Consider the following 12,589-nt stretch of genomic DNA (forward strand, 5'->3'; position numbering starts at 1 on the left):
GAAGGAAACTGTAACATTGTCAGTAATGTAATGAACAGGTGCCTCACGTCCCGATGACAGTAGAGATGTAACAGGAAATGCATCTACAACAATTACGCTGTGAAGATAAGGAGGAACATATCAGATAACAATCACAACTCAAGGTCCACTTGCTTGTTTGTTCCTCAGCTTTTAACCATATTGCCCTGTCCTCATCAACAGATTGAAGTCACTCAGTTGTTGTTAGCTGGCGATGTTTGGACAGTTCATGAATCTTTTAGGGCCTTTAATATATGTTGGCAGTCTTGATCAACAGAATGGAAGACTTCATAATATAGTCAAAAGGACTGGAAAAAGCTGGTAAGTTGACCTTGAGTTTGGATTGTTTCGTCCTATCAGACACCTGCACAGAACCTTTACATTCAAATAGAGCGTTGTGTGGCGATGGCAGACTTATAGACCCTCTGTGGGTGCTCTGATTCGTTCAGTCATCTTTCCCATCAATGACTGAGATGAAAATACATATAGGAAAACCGTTATGCAAAGTAGTTTGTCTTCAGTCGAGATAGTCATAAGGGAATCACTTTTCACTTCTCCAAATTATTTTTGTTACACAATATTGTGCTTCTGGAGGCTTGTCCTGCCGGCAGAATTTGCGGTGGTATTGTGGAAGTGAAACTAAAGCTGTCGCCACTGTGATATATTTGAACATCATTAGCAGGCTGTAGTCAAACACTGCCGCACAAGTGAAAAACACACACACACACACACACACACACACACACACACACACACATCCACTCTCTTTTTCTTTTTTCTTCATTCCGTACAAGAGTGATACAGCGAAGGGAGTGGACGGTGCATGAATCCAGAGCTTGTCATTTTGCCTCACGCCATGACATCTGTGTGACAAAGAGCAGAGTCACTCTGACCTCTGCGTGGGGGCCACGCCTGGGTCACACCGTGTCACTGCCATGTCACACAGATGCCTGGAATCTCAGCTATGTTCCCTGACACACTCCCTACAGACCTTACATCATGCATTCACATGTCGTTCCCACCGGCCCATTCATGCGGAAGAAAGAGAGGGGATGGGGGCCCTTCCCATCAGGGGTCTCTTACCCCCATCTCGCTCCCTCTCTCTCTTGTTCTGCTCCTCTAAACTACTTTTCCTCTTTTTTCTCCCTCGTTTTATCTCACTCTGTCTCCTCAACCTTCCTCCACTTGTAATCTCTTATAGCCCTCTTTTCCCCCGTTATTCTTAACCCCTGGTCTATTTAGGGCCTCTGTAAAACGTTTGTGTGAAGGGCTATTCACACACACACACACACACACACTCACACACATACACACACACACACACACACACACACACACACATACACACACACTCACACACATACACACACACACACACCTCCTTTGCACCCCTATAGATCAGCTGTAGGATCCCACTGTGCTGCCCGACCACGTGGCCTCGATGCACAGAAGGGACCCTCTGTTGCGGTGCCATTGAGTGGGGGCCCATGATGTCACAGGGAAATCACCTTCATCTCTCGAACACACACACACACACACACACACACACACACACACACACACACTAACAGCACAGTGCACAGCCCCTCCCCCGCTCCCTTTTCTTCTCATCGCCGTGGTGAATGGAATTGCATGGCTGTGCAGTTCAATCACTGTCAAGTGCAAAGAAAAGGGGTCTCTTCATGGCTGAACAGGGAGGTGTGCGGAGAGGAGAGGCGGGTGGGGGGGCTGAGGCTTTTTCATGCCCTTGTGAGATATGGCTCAGAAATCGCGTGATGGGCTCCATTCAGAGCTGGAGATGTAAAGTTCTGGGGTGTATTCACAGAGGAAAATAAGAGGCCGGTATAAGAGAGAGCAGGGGGTAAAGGGACACAGTAGGGAGGGGGTGCCAGTATCTTCTCATGGCTTATTAAAGGGCTTTCATGCCCTTGAGAGATATAGACCTAATAGACTGTATGTAAGCCATATGATTTAGATTGTTGTTGTCATGTGGAAACTCCCAGAGTTCACCCAGCAGGGAGGCCGAGGACGACAGAGGACAGGAAGTGATTTTGAGGAATAAAAGATAAGAAAAGAGCAGGGGATGGTTCTGGAGGAGTGAGTGGGCTCATATCATGTAAGTGTACTCTGCAGAAGGACACTGACTACAGCAGTAATGAGGTCAGAGAGAAACATTTCAGCACTGTGTTGTGGAAAGTGTATTGAATTGCAAACCTCAGACTGTAACCAGTGAGGTTTCATGATTGAAATGCTTTTATTTTGAAGTCAGGTCTGTGTCCGACTCTGGTCAGAGGCAGCGTTCAGACCAGCCAGACACACGATCGAACACACTTTATCCCTCTGGGGTTCTAATGTTCGAAAATACAATCTAATGCATCTAAACAACATCTAGGAAAATGGCCTCTCTACTTTGTGATATACAGCCTGCCAAATATACCCTTCCTACAGGTCAAACTAAACATCAGATATCAGAGTGTACTGGAAGAGGAGTCGGAGTATGATGAGTAAATGTTGGCATGAATAGCTGCTAAAACAAACACCACGCCAGTCAGGGCTGCAACCAAAGATTACTTTTCCTTTCAATGGCACATTCACAGTTAAGACGCTGAAATGAGATAATATTTTTTGTCTGAAAAAATGACTTTAACTGATTGATTGATTATCAGAATAGTGGTAATAATAATATAATAATGTAAGTTTTGCTGTTACCTTTACAACTTCTCACAGGTGCCTGTGCATGTTGTCAGGTTTGGCTAGCTCAGTGATGCTGTTATAGTTCAGGAAGCATTGCTAGCGTGTTGGGCAGAAAGAGCAAAAACTGTTCTTAAGTAAAATAGCTGTTACTTTCTCACAACAATTGCTCAAGAAGAAGTAAAATGATGCCTTATATTAGGGTGCAATAGCACTTACTGAATAAAAGCACTTATTTTGTCTATAAATATTAGCACTATTTGTCATGTCATTTGTCATGCTGCTGCTGTAGCTTTAGTCATTATCCTGCTTTGAACACAGTCATGTGGAGCAGATCTGGAATCAGCTGATGATCTGCCTCTGAGTGGAATGTGCACGAGTAATGAATACAAATAAATACATGTAACAAAATCTAGCAGGGTAAAAAGAATCTACACTCTGAAAAGCATTTACTCAAAAAAGTTAGTCAGGGCCACATAACAGAGTAAATTGCTGTGCTGTCACCTGACTGAAGTGGATAGTAAACTAATCATGCACATCATTTTGTTATTTCTTTACTCGTAGCTCCCAAAATTTGAGGATTTTATTCATTATTTTTGTGTGGCTTTGAGCCTTTATATTGATAGGTTAGCTAGAGGAGTTTGACAGGAGATAAATGAGAAAACATGGAGCAAAGGGCCACAGGCAGGAATCGAACCAAGGACCCAGCGTCCGCACATGGGGCGCATGCTTTACTGGTGAGCTATCAGGCGCCCCTAAGTGAGAGTGAATTTAAAATGAAATAATCTCCATAAAGAGAATTTTAGCCTTTTATTTTCAGCCTCTCATAATGCGACTCTATAGCTTTGTCCATAATCACCTCCTCATTCACTGCTCCCTACATAATAGCCACACATGTTGCTGAGCTGAGCTGTAAATTAAAATTTCAGAAAACTCAAGAGTCATCATCATTTTTTTTTATCATCGCTGACAGCTGTAGTCACACAGCTTTACAGTAGGCAACAGCGTCCCTTTGTCTTTGTCTTTACAGCCTGTGACTAGATGTTCCAGGCCAGGCCTCGTTAATACACAAAATAAATACAGCTCTGTTTCCAGCGGACATTCACGCACACAGAGTCCACGTCATCCCAGATCCGTGCATTTCTACATGATGGGCTAGCGAGTAGCATGAAGATGCTTTTGAATGAGCACCCTTTTGTTTGTGTATGTTGGAGACACGTGTTGAATGAATAAAATAACGTTGGGCATAGATATGCTAATGTCACCTTTGGAGCTGATGTTTCACACTGTCCATAAACACTGAGGAACTCACACCCTCACATCCAGTGTCCTGCCTGGCTTCTGCTGCCTCCACAGCAGATAAACCATAGATTATTCCACACTCACATACACACACACACACACATACACACGCCCCAGGATAAATGTGGCTTGTGGGAGTGTGTGTATGTGTGTGTGTGTGCAGACCTGTGTGTGAGCAATGCGGTGTGTGTATTAGAAACAGAGGACAAGTAAGGTGCAGATGTGTGTGTGTGTGTGTGTGTGTGTGTGTGTGTGTGTGTGTGTGTGTGTGTGTGTGTGTGTGTGTGCGTGCGTGTCTGTGTGTGTGTGTGTAGTAATCCATCTATGTAAGCTGCCGGGATGCCGAGTAAAGATTTTTAAGGGGAGAAAGCGAAGCCAACCTTGTGAAACTCAGGCAGCCCGGCTTCACTTTTGCCACATGCTTTGGGGATTTCAGCTCCAACATTGTTCCCAGTGTGAGTTTCCTTGTTGTTTGGTACACACTCAGAATAAATCTTCGGGGGGGGTTATTCAAGTGCGCTGCTCAACTCTTTCTCTTCTTAATCCAATTTATGAGGAAAGTTTACCAGGAGAGAATAATCTCGACATCAACACATCCACGGTATTTTCTTATGTTTCCGCTGTTGCGTCCGCTCCAGTTCATTTCCCCAACAGTGAGCTGACTCTAGATTGAATTATGCTCATTCGGTGACTCATTTACATTTCAATCATTTATCCGATGCTTTTATGGAGAGTGACTTCTCATAAGTGCTATAGATGAATTGGCTTGAATTGCTATATTTCTGATGCCTATAACAGCCAAGTGTAATGAATTTAATGGCCAAGACTGAGAGCGTAGAATACTGATGTGTGATCATGCTACATTAAGTATGAGTGGCCGGGAAGAACGGAGGAATATTTGAAATGTAGGAATAAGGTAATTCATTTTGTCTCCTCTCAATATGTGTGTGTGTGTGTGTGTGTGTGTGTGTGTGTGTGTGTGTGAGTGTGTGTGTGTGTGTGAGTGTGTGTATTTATTTTTTTTTATATTGGAAGCTTTTGTTCAGAGTCTAAATGATAATAAGAAACTGGCAAAAGATACAGGAGTATCTGCTGCAGCACCACTGTGACTCCTGAACTCATCCTTTTTATGAAACAGTTTTTATCTGTGAATGTAGCAGAAAACGAATCAAGCTTAGTTTATTTTTTGAAACGCTGGTGTTGTAAAAAAAAATAAATAAATATATTATTATATAAATATATAACTTTTAACTTGAATCAAGGTTTTCGAATTGATCTTTGAAATGAATAGTGATTAAATGGAGCACTGGGCACCAAGCAACTGCAGATACTTCAAATAATCTTTGTTTTTGGAATGACTTAGAGCAAAACAGATTTTCTGTTACTGTGGTTGTATAAATGTGATTTGTGGGAATTTTAAAACGCTGATTAAAGCAACTGTTAAAGGTGATCGATTCTGGGGAACGATAGTTGACTGTCTGTGGCTCGGTCCTGAACCTGAGAGAACCAGCTGCAAAGAGCTGGATACATTTTCTGGCACGATCCTGGATTCATCATTGGAGACGGCGCCCTGTTCAGTCCTATGAAACCTGCTCGGCGGCACTTGAAGCCAAAAGAGCTCGACTTCCTGGGCATGAAAATAACCCAGATCTTCCCCTGTTGTGTGGCCCACAGAGTGTGCAGTGCGCAGCCTGCCAATGCGGGATACCTGGATATTTTTTATACCTGGGCAGTCCGGCTTTTTGACTTCAAACGCCACAGAGCAGCATTCATAGAAATCGATGTATCCAGGCTTCCCTTATTAGATCCATGCTTGAAATTAGCTTGGTTCTACCCATTGGATGTGACCGAACACAGTGGCTTTGTTGACATATAGTTCCCAATGCTTTTGCATTCTCTGGACACAGCCATAGCAATCACCTTTAAGGGAACAGTTCAGCAATTACCGTATGCGTATCGCTTTGCCCAGAGTTAGATGAGAGGATTGATACCACTGAATGACATGAGAGCATGACCCTCAGTCTGAAGCAGCTAATACAATTCGCTTCCTGTTCACAGTATACCCAAACAGGTGCAACAATGCTAACAGAGGAGCGAAGGAGATGTCGATCAAGCGCAGTCTGCACACGCCCACACAGTCCCGACAAGAGGTCCGATCGGATAAAATCATTGAAATCACCTGTGTGGGTTTTTCCAGTGACTGTGCAGGGCCTTAGATATTCTAATACGCGTTGTGTCTTAGGATGACTTGACAGATGTGGGTTTCACGTACCAACAGGTCATCAGAGAACATCGGCGCTCTGAGTGGGCTGAGTGTTCTGTATACATGAGCGGAGCTCCAAGGGAAAAACTATTGCAGGAAATCACAAAAGTGAAGCAGAAGTATTTTTGTATTCCACTGCGGGAACTCCTCAGAGAGTCCCCCCCCCCCCAAAAAAAATAACACATTTCTGTACATGGGGAACTTTTTTGCCGTTTTTGAGTGTTACTTTTTTAAGGAAGAGGAACTCCTCGGATTGGTCCTCCTGACTGTGGAACTGAGCGCGGAGTTTTTTTGTCTCGCGCCCAGTGAAATCCACACATGCAAATACAGTCAGAAATTCAACATTAGCTTGTGAAGTCACCTCTGCCCTCTGGCCTGAGCGAACACCCACCCACGAGTCTCAACCCCGGGATGATTGTCTCCGGCACACTCTGATCTTTTTCCACTGGCTTCAACAAGTAGCCAATTACAATCATTTGTCTGTTTAAGAAGATTCCCAGAGGGGATGCATATTTTTCTGATGTCTCTGCCTCCTTTTCAGATAATGCGCCCTTTCTCCGATTTCATTTGCCAAACCTAAAGCTGTTAAGTAGTTTTCTGAGGTTCTCACTGTCTGTGTCCTCTAGGTATTTGTAACACGTTGGCACGCACACGTGCACGCACAAAGACACACTCCCTTTTTTTTCCACCACTTTCGCTCCGGGGCTTGTCGCAGGGCACACAACAAGAGGCTTCTGTGCATACCAAATCCAGACTGTTCATTCAGAGCTGCCGCTAATTGTGCATTTGCGCGCCCACGCACGCACACACTTCCATTACATGTGACCGGCATTCCTCCAGTTTTAGCCGTCGGGAGAGAGAAGGGGATTGAAAAGATTGACCGGAGGGAGTAGAAAGAGAGAGGTAGCAGCAAACTCTGGAAATATTCATAACACAATTAGAAGCCTAGAAAGTCGACACAAGAACACCACGAGATTGCGGCATCAAAAAAGAACTCTTCCTGACTGATCTTTGTCTTCCCCTTCCCTGTTTCCAACCTGACTGTTCAGTTTAGACCCTTTAAAAAGTCTGTCCCGCGGGCTATTTGTTGTTGAACTGAATTTGAAGCTCAGCCTACTTTGCTGTTCCTTGTACGAGCGCCTGATATCCAAACTCTGAATCTGAGCAAGCAGCAGAGAGCAGCTGCTCGTGCCCCCAAACTCTACAGCTGATAAGCTACGATAAGTAAGACTTCTAAGAAGTCACTAAGCATTTAGGTCGTCCCGGATCTACCCTGGCTCATTGCTCCGCGAGGTGTCCTGAGGTGCTGGAGCAGCTGTGAGCTAAGTCTGTCAGCGTATCAGTCTGCCGTGTCATGCCAGACGCCGCATCTTGCTCTGAGTATCGCAGGGACTCGGTCCAGGTAATTAATCTGAGCTCGTTAGCCACATGGCAGGCAGGTCGAAGCAGAGGCTGCCGAGGCGACTCAACATCCGCCTACTCACACATAGGCAGCACAGTTTCTTAATGCACTCATGCTCATGTATGTGGCGGTCTGGCCATCCATACGCCGGCCTGTGTTGACAGAGTACGGTCTGCTGGCACACGTGGTAGCTTATCTCACCGCGGCCCCGCAGGAGCGATGTCTTCTAAAGGAAGCGGCCCGGGGAGGGTGGGGTGAAACTGATATGTGCTGCTACCTTGCTCTCCCTCACATCTACCATGGGACTGCAACAGTAAATGATGGCATTAGGGGGGTGGGGAGGAGGCGGAGCAGATGAACTGCTTTCCTTCCTAGAGCGAGGGATGATACGTGGGCCAGGGGAGGAGGTGGAGGAGGAGAGCGGGGAAGCTGGACAGGTGCTGAGAGAGAGATATGTGCTTTTCCTGTGCTGCACAGGAGATTGGAGGGGAGAGAAAGGGAGAGGGAGAAAAAGGACAGGTGAAATATTTCCCCCTGTGGCAGAGGAAATGGGGGAAAGTGGAAAGGGCCAGCTCAGTATTGAGAAATGGACTAAACCATTCCCGGAGGGGATGCTGAAACTCCCAGCCCCACAGGCCTCTCTCTAAATGTACCTACCAGTGATGGATGATATTAACGTTTACCCCCTCTGCTTTTTCCTCACTCCTCAGCACAGCTCAGGGAGGCCTTTTGTGTGTGTTTGTGTGAGTGTGCACAGCCAACACACCGCATGCCAGGCAGTCCTGGCTTGGCCTCCTCGACACTCCCGGGGAGCAGAAAACATATCCCCTGTAACAATCGATAGCTGCCCCCAGCTCCCAGCCCCATCTGCAGTCCAGCGCCGCGCCTATCTCCAGTGGCCGCCACCGCTATTAATTCTGTGCCCCACCACTTCCTGCTTAGAGCCCAGTCCCTGAGATTAAAGAGCGACGCGGCTACTGGAGTCCTTTGCTCACAGGAGGAGGGAGAGCAGGGAGCACGGTGTGAAGATTGTTTATCCAGAGGAATCTCCTCAGTGCCAGCTTACAAATGGTACTCATTTCCACTTCAGGGCCGCACGGGGCTAACCTCGTCTGACTCTTGTCCGTGTCAATTAATTAGCAACAAGTCTTTGTGATGCTTTTTTTTTTTTTTTTTCTTTTCCACCCGCAAAGAAAACAATTATAGCTAGCTGGAAAGCATTCAAAAGAAGTCGTTCTGAATACATCAGCCCGGTGCTGAAATGAGTTGATTAATCAGTCAGATGATCCAAATGAAACTAGCACAGTTTTAGTAATCCGGGAGTTGTTGGTAAGTCATTTGTCTGTCAAAAAATTAGCAAATTCAGATGTGGGGATTTGTCTGTGTATCCTGATTATGAAGCAGATATTTTCGGGGGGGTTTGGAGGCTTGATTGGACAAAAGACACATTGTTACCTGATTGTGACTGATTGGGCTGTTTGTCTCTGAAATCTTAGGAGGTTTTTCTTTCGCCTCGACACTGAAATGCACCGCTCTGATTAATTACAACTAGCGAACATATAAAGTGATCAATCAGTCAGTGTCACCTGCTGAGCCGAATCAGACAGATTCTGATGTAACTTGTCTCGTTATTAGTTTAGTTACTAGAGAGTCGACTCACTTATTGAACATCACAACATTGCTTGCGTGTGTGTGGTGTGGCATCGCTGTTTGTTCGTTTGTCTTTTCCCTAAAGCTTGAAGGAAAAGTTTGACACTTTGACAAATTTGCGTATTTGCTTTCTTGCCAAGAGTGAGATGAGAAGGGTGGTAACTTCCTGAAGTCTTTAAGCTGGTTGCCAGCCAAGAAATTATTTTGCGCTTTGTTTTTCTAGTGTGGAGATGTAACATGTGAATCAGCGAGCTTCAGAAGTGTCGGTAGCTGAGTGTTGTCACTGTTGTACCAGGCCAAGATAGTTATTTCCCCCTGTTTGAAGCTTATATGGAGCTAAGCTAACTGCCTCCTAGCTCCAGCTCCTTAATTACTGCACAGACATGACAGTGGGATTGATCCTCTCATCTAACTCCTGGCATGATGGTAAATGGTCTTTTCAGCTGATACCAATAACTGTTCATTTCCTTCGTAACCTGTACTTGACATACTCCTCAGGGCAGAAATGGATAAGATGTAATGAGCAAAGATTTTCCCTTTCCTTCAGTGTTTTCTGTATGTTCTTATGTGCACATTAAAGACCTTCAAAGTTAAAAAAAAAAAAAGTTCAAAGTCCACGCCGACAGAAGCTCCTCTCTCCCACGAATCACGCTGCTGCTGAAAAGCCTCGTCTGTAGTCCGGCTTTAAGCCAGCGGCTTCATGAAATCTCAGAGTGGCACATGATCATTCGCATAACTTATGCTTAGCGGCTTGTTTGGATTGTATGTAGGAATTGATTTGGTAAAGCTGCTCTGTTGTTGGCGGTGCTGCTGCTGGCTCAGGCATGTGCGAGCTGACCAATCAGAGGAGACTCAATATTCTGGAGGGGAGGCCTTAAAGAGACGGTGGCTAAAACAGAGGGGGAATACAGTGCTGCTGCAATGGACAACATGAGAGAACTAATGTGTATTTTAGAGCATTTAAGCATGTAAACGTAGTCCGGTAGCGTAAAATGTCTCCTTTAATACTTGCTCTAATAATATTTACTGTGCAAACTCCTAGCTTTTTTCTTATTGTTAACTCAATGCACGCAATTTGTCATTGTATTATCGGCTCTTTTTTTATCAGCTGTCATTTCATATCATAGCGAGCTATGCCCAGTATCAGGCTTATAATTTATCGTCCTGACTGTAGTGAAGGCTTTCCCTGTCTCAGGCGTGGTGGGACGCCTCTACTGTAAAACGCTGCAGAAACCTTTCTGTGCAAGATTGTGAGGGACGTTTTTTTTTTTTTGTTTTGTTTTTACACTTTCTGAATGTATATACAATTTAAATCTACTGATTAACCAAAACTAGACAACAGACAAACTAATGACGAACATAATCATTAGCTTTCTTTGCTACATACAGTTCAGACGGAGGTTAGCCTCACTCGGCCTTACGGTGGAGAACGAGGCCGCTGGTGTGAAGACTGACTGAGCACACTTTCGGAAAGGTTTTGTATATTCTCAATTCAGCAATACGGAGAACGCCTCATCATCTAATGTTAGGTATCTATCCGCCGTAAGCAAAATAGAGTTGTTCCATGAAGTCGGGGGTTGAGGGACACCCAGACGCTGTTGTTTGCTCACTTGGGCATTTTTCCAATTTAACCATGTCCCTCATCTTCTCATGTCTCTCGCAGTGGGACTCAAAGCGAGAGTATCCGTCTCTCCGGGGCAAACACATGCTGCCTCCGCCGTACATGCTCTCTCGCTCCTTTAAACACACACACACGCAAGTGAACATTTTTAGAAAGAAAATCCACAAGGAGCAGTCACTGTACACACATAATTGTGAATGCACACAGACTCATTTTACCTCTGCAAACATCCAGTGACTTGCACTGCATGGATTAGCTCCCTAAAGCGTTCCCTTTGAAACTCGGCAAGTAGGGATTTCTTTTTAGGTGATCACTGGCCTAAGCAGCTGTTACACGCAGGATTAGCAGGTTCTGCCATTCAGACAACACGGTCTGTTTAAACTGGCGGGGTGAAGGAAGCAGAGAAAGACAAGGAGGGGAGAAGGGAGAGGTTATGACAAGCAGGGAGTTGAGATGAAGCTGGGAATAAAGCGGGGAGAGCGGAGTCGAGAGAAGGAGGTGCGAAAGAAACGGGGAGCACGTGGCGGGGCGGGGGAGACGCCGAGCAAAAGGGATGATAGGTGAAAGGAGACAGGCGGAGGGGGCTGAATCGGGATGTGCGAAGAGAAGTGTGAAGGGAAGAGGCAAAGAGTCGTGAGGGTGTGTGTGTGGAAGGAGAGGAAACGAGGGAAGGAGAGGCAGAAGCCTAAAAGTATCCGGTGTTGCGAGAATCGGGCCTCTGCCAGAGCAAGCCGCTTAAAGGGGAGCTGACAATGAGAATATTGTTCCTCCTTTTGTTTTCCATCCAGGTTGTTGTTTCGTGTTTCACTTCTCAAAGATCCCCCCTCTCTCCCCCTGTCTCTCCGAGTGTGAAAAGTGTGTCACCCGGCCACCTTTTGTAATTGTGCCGGTACAAGGTGTTTGCAGAGAGGCGAGGCTGATGGGCTGATAACATGCCTGGCTTTAGAGGTGGGAAAACATTGCCATTCTGAGTGGCTGGCTCACAATAGCTTCTCACCTGCCTCCCTCACGTCTCTCGGCTCTCCTGCTTCCATTCTGTCTTACATACCTCAGATTGCACTTAGCCTCCTCCTCCCTCCTCCTCCTTCCTTCTCTCCTCTCGTCTGTGTCTTGTAAATGGAGAAAACACATCAGGGGTCCCTGTTGTTATGAGCTCCACCTTGTCTCGTCTTTTTTGCCCTCCGCCTCTTTCTCTTACGCGTCTAGCAAGGTGTGCAGCGGTGGCGTGGCAGCCGGGACGGCTTGCTTAGTTTTTCCGTTTGATGCATCACGGCACATTTCAGTGGAACAAGCCGGAGCTTCCTGAGAGCAGCACCCGTGCCTCGTGTCGGCGCTCCTTTCGCCTCGCGCCCCCCACTTTCACTCGTTACCCTTTTTTGTCTGTTTGGTTCTCCCCTGTGCCCCTCCCTCGCTTTCAGCCTATTCTGCTGGAAAGATAGGGAAATTGTACATTCAGACGTTCTCTCTCTCTCTCTCTCTCTCTCTCGCACTCTCTCTCTCTCTCTCTGTCTCACACACACACACACACACACTATCTCACATATGCAGAAGCACAGCGCTGACAAGTGCAGCCTTTTCCAGTCACACGCCACACCACTACAATTTCTTCACATTCTCATGTGGATTGACTGAAAACAGGAAT

General features: G+C 45.8%; 1 protein-coding gene across 1 annotated transcript in view; it reads left to right on the forward strand.

Annotated features, from left to right (window-relative positions):
• Positions 1–12,589, forward strand: part of xylt1 (xylosyltransferase I) — an 88,370-nt gene that overhangs the window by 32,256 nt on the left and 43,525 nt on the right. The window lies entirely within an intron of this gene.

Source organism: Acanthopagrus latus, chromosome 1 (genome assembly GCF_904848185.1).
Source record: "Acanthopagrus latus isolate v.2019 chromosome 1, fAcaLat1.1, whole genome shotgun sequence".
NCBI classification, from domain to species: domain Eukaryota; kingdom Metazoa; phylum Chordata; class Actinopteri; order Spariformes; family Sparidae; genus Acanthopagrus; species Acanthopagrus latus.